The sequence below is a fragment of the Nuphar pumila genome, chromosome 5, assembly GCF_984573655.1.
Source record: "Nuphar pumila chromosome 5, dmNupPumi1.hap1.1, whole genome shotgun sequence".
Lineage (NCBI taxonomy): Eukaryota > Viridiplantae > Streptophyta > Magnoliopsida > Nymphaeales > Nymphaeaceae > Nuphar > Nuphar pumila.
Genome location: NC_143253.1, coordinates 36771609 through 36777649, shown reverse-complemented (window position 1 = coordinate 36777649; position 6041 = coordinate 36771609).

Genomic DNA, 6041 nt, shown 5'->3' with positions numbered 1-6041 from the left:
CTAACAATTTAGAAATTTTTAAGCCCCGTGTAAAAAAAAATTCTGATCTGATTCAAATAGAGTAGTTATTTATGAGAAAATTCAAAGAAAATATAGTATTTGAATGTTAGAAAGTTTTGAATGATTTTAGTATAAGTATGCACAGTATGTTTTGTGGAAAAAATAAGCAATGGAAAGATGTTTTGAAAAATGAGCTTAAAAGAAAAGAGCTATGTTTAGTTGTTGATGTCTTCGTGAGTCCTAGTAGTGGAACTCAGACACAAGTTGAAGTGTTTGAGTCTCTTCACGAAAAGGATAACGAAGGAGATCATCTTCTTGTCTAGTCGATATCTGTGGCCTTTGTAGTTCGAGTAAGTAGAGTCTGTGGGGTGTTTTACACCTGGTGCCCTAAAGCCATCTCGTTTGGGAGCCACCGATTCAAAAGCTTGTTACATGAACTGCATAGAAAGCCTAAGAGATAGCGACATTGCACATGATAAGAAAAAGACTATACGTAACTCATTCAAATAGAAGGTCTAGTGACTCGAGCAATTAAGTCCGAGGGATACTCTGTATCTGGTGCCCTAAGCTCGTCTGGCCTGGGAGTCACTGACCCAAAGCTCGCTACACGGGTCATAAAACTGGATATTTGAAATAGTGCTCAAAGTGAGAAGAATGCTCAAGAGAGAGAATTGAAAAATGGTGAAAAATTGAAAATCAAAAGAAAAAGAATGAGCTAAATGAGAAAAAATTCATTACTTAGGAATATTTGTGAAGTACTGTGCAGAAAATATACATGTGAGGATAAATGAGTGATAACATGATAATACTTGACTTTCTGAGAAAAATCATAGATAATTACAATTTTAGAAAAGTGAAGGAAAAAGATTTTTACTGTGGTGGCATGAGATTTCTGAATTTGTTTTGAGAGTGTTCATTACATGAAATATTCGCTCAAACTGATTTCTTAATTACCTAATATTTTTGAAAAATCATTCATGCATATCATTGATGTTTGTGGGTAGCATCTCGGCAAACCCTCATGAGACCTTACTCGTCCACTGGGGTAACCCAGGGGTTTAAAGGGCTTGTTGCATGTGCTAAATGCAATTGTGATTCCTACGAAAGTGAGCTAGTTTCTATGCATATTTGTCTATCATGTTTTGTTTCAGTTGCGTAACATAGTTAGTTGTTTGTTAAGGGTCTAACAAACATTCATGAATGGGGGTATTTGATGATGCATGAAATGCACATCATGTTATTTATTTATTCATGCATTTTATGGTGATTTTAAGGTTTAAAACCCATGATTAAATGTATTTTGATATCAAGGGATTGTGGTTCAAATTTCAGAAAAATCAGAGTTAAATTGAGAAAGTTATGGCTATTTTAGTGTTCGGACATGGATTTCAAGGTGGATTGAATCCATATCCGACCCAAATAGGCTGTTTTGGACCTTGGATCAATGTTTTAAAAGCCTAAATCCAACCCACACGTGAACCCATATCCATTTAGCAAAGGTTTTCAGAAAACCCCCTCTAAAAGTGGCGCAGGGCAATATTTTTCATTTTAAACCTTTTTTTGAAAAGTGCCAAAATTATAAAATCAATTTTTCAGCAAGCCCTAGACGTTTTTGCCTTGGAATTCACACCCCCTCAACTGATTCTTGCTCCATCCCCCTTTCTCCCCTCTCATTCTGCGCCACCTCCATTGAAGACTGGGATTTTGCTTGAGATTCAAGCATTTCTTCGTATCTTTTTTCATATCTTTTCATTTCTTTTCCTCCATGTTGGATATTCACGGTGTTTGTTGTGTTTTGCAGGTGTAGCAGAGGTTGAAGACACTTTTTCTTGAGTGGAAGTGCGAGACACTCCAACAAGAAGGATCGGCTCTACCTTCATCCGATCTTCTATGCCACCCGATCGAGAATCGACTGATTTTCCATCCTCGGTGGACTTCAAACGTGGTACAAGTGCAAAGGAGAGCTTCATGGTGATATTCCAGCATCAACGAAGATGATGAGGCATGTTTTCAATAGTTGAATCCGCTCTTTCCATCCCCACAGTCGTCGGATCGCCCTAGAGGTTGAAAAGCTACTAAAGATTACAAGGTTAATCTTGTCCAGCATGAAAAAGTGACAATTGAGTGAAAGAACAAAATTGCCCTTGGAGAGCAGAAGAAGACTTTAAATTGCTTTTCTAGTTAATTTTGGTTTTTAGTTTGTAGTGTTATTAGAATTATAATTGTTGACTTAGATGTGTGTATTAATAAATTGAAATTTTTAGAAGTAATTTGGATGTTTCCCGTTCCCTGTGGATTCGACCCGTACTTGCCACTTCTGTGGAAAGTCGGTTTATTACTTTTGGTTGACAATTTTCCAAGTGTTTTTATTGAAAATTATCTTCTAAAAATATCGTTTGCAAAAACACAACCATACATCTTCATGGCACTGCATGATAGCATCATACCCACTATTTCCACTTCACAAGCATCCCTATGCTTCACTCACAACACCCTCCTGCATGCATATACTTTACCTTTACAAACTCTCACCCCGCTGCATTGTTGTTGTATCTAGCTCCACATTCAATATGCAATATATCTCGTTAACATCATCATGTATATATGTACCTCATTTGCTGCATACTTGCAAAATCCTCTTTTACTTTATACTTAAGCATCTACCTTTATTCATTATCATCATTGCTACAAATCATATGCTCATATTTGCATTAGCTATATAAATACATGAATAGGTCTTGGCATATGCATTATATCACATGCAATTTCCATCTAGCAAATAGGTATCAACATAGGCATTTTGTTTTTCATTGAAACATGAGCATATGTTCTGCATCTATATATATCATTCATGTATATATTGCTTATATAGATGTATATAGGTTCTTGATACTCTATTCGTCCATTATATTCCACATTTTATATCTTCTATCTTGTACTAACTTGGATTTTGCAAGAACTAGGTAGAAAATGTCATTTTTCCTTCTCAGTTTAGGAATTTTAAATTTCAATCTCAATTCAAAGTTTGTAATAGCTAGGTATTAATGAGAATATTTACATTTCCAGTCCTAGATTAGAATGTATGAGCATGCATATTTTCTAGAAATGCTTGTTTCATATCAATTCTCTCTTTTATTTCAAAAATTCATGAATGGGAACATGAATGACACATGCACCATTCTAATGAGAGGTAATTAATCCTAAGCAAATTACTCGCATTGATGGCCATAGTCAAAATGTGGGCAATGCTTAGGATTCTTATCTCTTATGGAATAACATTGGATCCACACTGGATCTCTTCTAAAAACTCATCATATTTTTCTAGATATTTTCTTCTTCTATCAGAGTTTAACTTGAAATTAACTCAAAATGTATATCAATGACCATAGTCAATATATATTGAGAGTTAATTTCATTTCAAACTCTATAAAGGCACCAAAATGTGTTTTATTCTTCATCTGAATTTAAATATAGATTATCTTATAATACATTTTATGACAATAGTTAGAAATGTATTATATCTTCAATCTTATTTCAATTCATTTAAAGAATGAAATATGTTTTTCAATATCCAATTTTTAAAATTCTTTAATTTATTTATCATTTAGGATAGAATTACATCACTTTTTTTAAAGTATTCCAAGTTTTTTTCTTCAAAATCCAAGTGATTTTTGAGATAATTCTTCAAATATTTTCTTCATTTCTCAACTCAATCTTCAATTCTTATTCGAATCCATTCTATCTTATTTTTCAAAATTCAAAATTTCAATTTCAAAGTTTCATTTAACTTTGAAATTTCAAATTCATCTCTAAATTCAAAATTCAATTTCTAATTTAAATCAAATTTCAAAGTTCAAATCAACTTTGAAATTGCAAATTTATTTACACGATTCAATTTCAATATTCAATTCAATATTCCAGACCAAATTTCAAAGTTCGATCCTAACTTTGGAATTTTCAGATTCATCTCCTGATTTCAAGATTCAAGTTTAAAATCAAGTTTTTTTAAATCTCCAAAGTTTTATCTAAAGATTGAGTCTTGATTCTCAATTCAATTCATCCAAAATCAAGGTTTTGAGATTGATTCTGAATCTCAAAATTTGATTTTTCCCTAAATTCAAGTCCACTTTCAAATTTAATCAGGATTTCTCAAATCCAATTCTATCTTGGATCCCAGATTTTCAAATCTAATTCCACCTTGGATTTAGGTTTTTAAAACCCAATTTTATCTTGAATTTCAGATTGCAAAATCCAATTCCATCTTGGATTCCAGATTTCGGATCCAATTCCATCTAGGATTCCAGATTTCAAATCCAATTCCATCTTGGATTCAGATTTTCAAATCCAATTCTATTTTCCAATTTGATTTCCAATTTCAAATTCAATTCCATTTTCGAACCTCATCTGGATTTCAATTTTCTATTTTCTATTTCCAAAACCATTTCCAAGTCTAAATTCCATTTCCAAATTCAGATTCCTATTTCAGGTTCTGAATTCAAAACTCAAGATCAAAGATCTCTTTTCAAAATCGATCCAAATCTAAAATTCATCTTAAACTTTAAAATTTCATTCTTGACTTCAAAAATTCTATCTCAAATTCCAAAACTCTTTTTTTCTTCATTTCTTCAAATTTAAAGATTTATTTTCAAACCTTTGGTTATTCCAAAGCTTGGAATTTCAAATCTCTTCTTCCAGATCTCTTTCAATTCTTAAAGTTAGATTCAAAATCTAACTTTTCTAAGTCAATCTTGAACTTTCAAAAATCCTTTCTTCACTATATCTTCAAATTTATTTCAAAAATCACTTGGATAAATCTAAAAATTTCTAAATTATCCTTCTCAAAAGCATACATCTCTGTATTTGCACAAACATGATTCTTTATGCATTTTAGACTTAGAATAAATCCTTAGACAATATTTAGGCAAAGCAAAAGGCATAAGTTTGTTCCTTGGTTCAATTACCTCTGGTAAAGGCATCAAGAACGGTCGAACCACATACCGACGAGCAAATCCCATCTCTCCATTTTTCCACAAACTTTCAAAATACAGAGGTGAGTAATTTTAAAATATTTTCAAAATTAAGGTCAAGTGAGAACTTTGCAAAAGAGTTCCTCTCTCTTCTTTCTTTTCTTTTCTCTTCTTTTCTATCTTTTATTCCTCTTCAAAAGGGAATAGAGGCTAGAAAGTCGAAAGAGAAGAAAAAGAGGGAACACAAGAGAAAAAATGTTGTAATGATCACAAGCTGCAATGGATGAAGGAGGGCTATCACCAACTGCTGGAAGTGGAGGTTGAAGCCAAGGTTGAGAAGGGATGCTGGAGGTTGGAGGTGTTGACGCAGAGTTGGAGATGGTGTTGAAGCCAAGGTGTTGCCGGTTGAAGGTCTGTTGCACCTGCTAAAGGAGAGCTCAAGGAGGGTTGTTGAAGGTTGGTTACAACAAAGGTGGTCGGCTGGAGATCTTGAAGATGGAAGCCTTGCTGCAAAGGGTTGTGATAATGGAGGGGATGGAGAATATGTGAAGGTGAGAGAGAAAAAGAGAGAGTTGGAGACAAGAGGTAGAGAGTCCTAGGCATGAATGTGAGGGGGGAAGCAATAGTCATGTGATGTGTTAGCAAAAAGGAGAGAGGGAGTGTGAATGAATGGGGAAGGTCTCAGTTGTATGGTGTTAGGAGAATAGAAAGAAGAGAAGGCAAATAAGAAGAGAGGAAGAAAGGGAGGGAAAGAAAGAAGGAAAGAAAGGAAGGAAGGGAAAGAAGAAGAAGGAAAGAGGAGGAGGAAGAAGAAAGGAAAGAAAGAGAGGGAAGAGGAAGGGAAGAAAAGAGAGAGGGGGCAGGCGGCAAGGAGGGAAGAAGGAAAAGAGGAAGGAAGAAAGAAAGAAAGAAAGGGAAGAAAGACGAAGGAAAAGGGAAAGAAAAGAAAAGAAGAAAAGAAAAAAAAGGAAGAGAAGAAAAAGGGAGAAAGGAAAGAAAAAGAGGGGAAAAAAATGAAAATGGAGAGGAAGAAACGAAAGACGGAGAAGGAGAGAGGGTCGACCCTCATGTGGG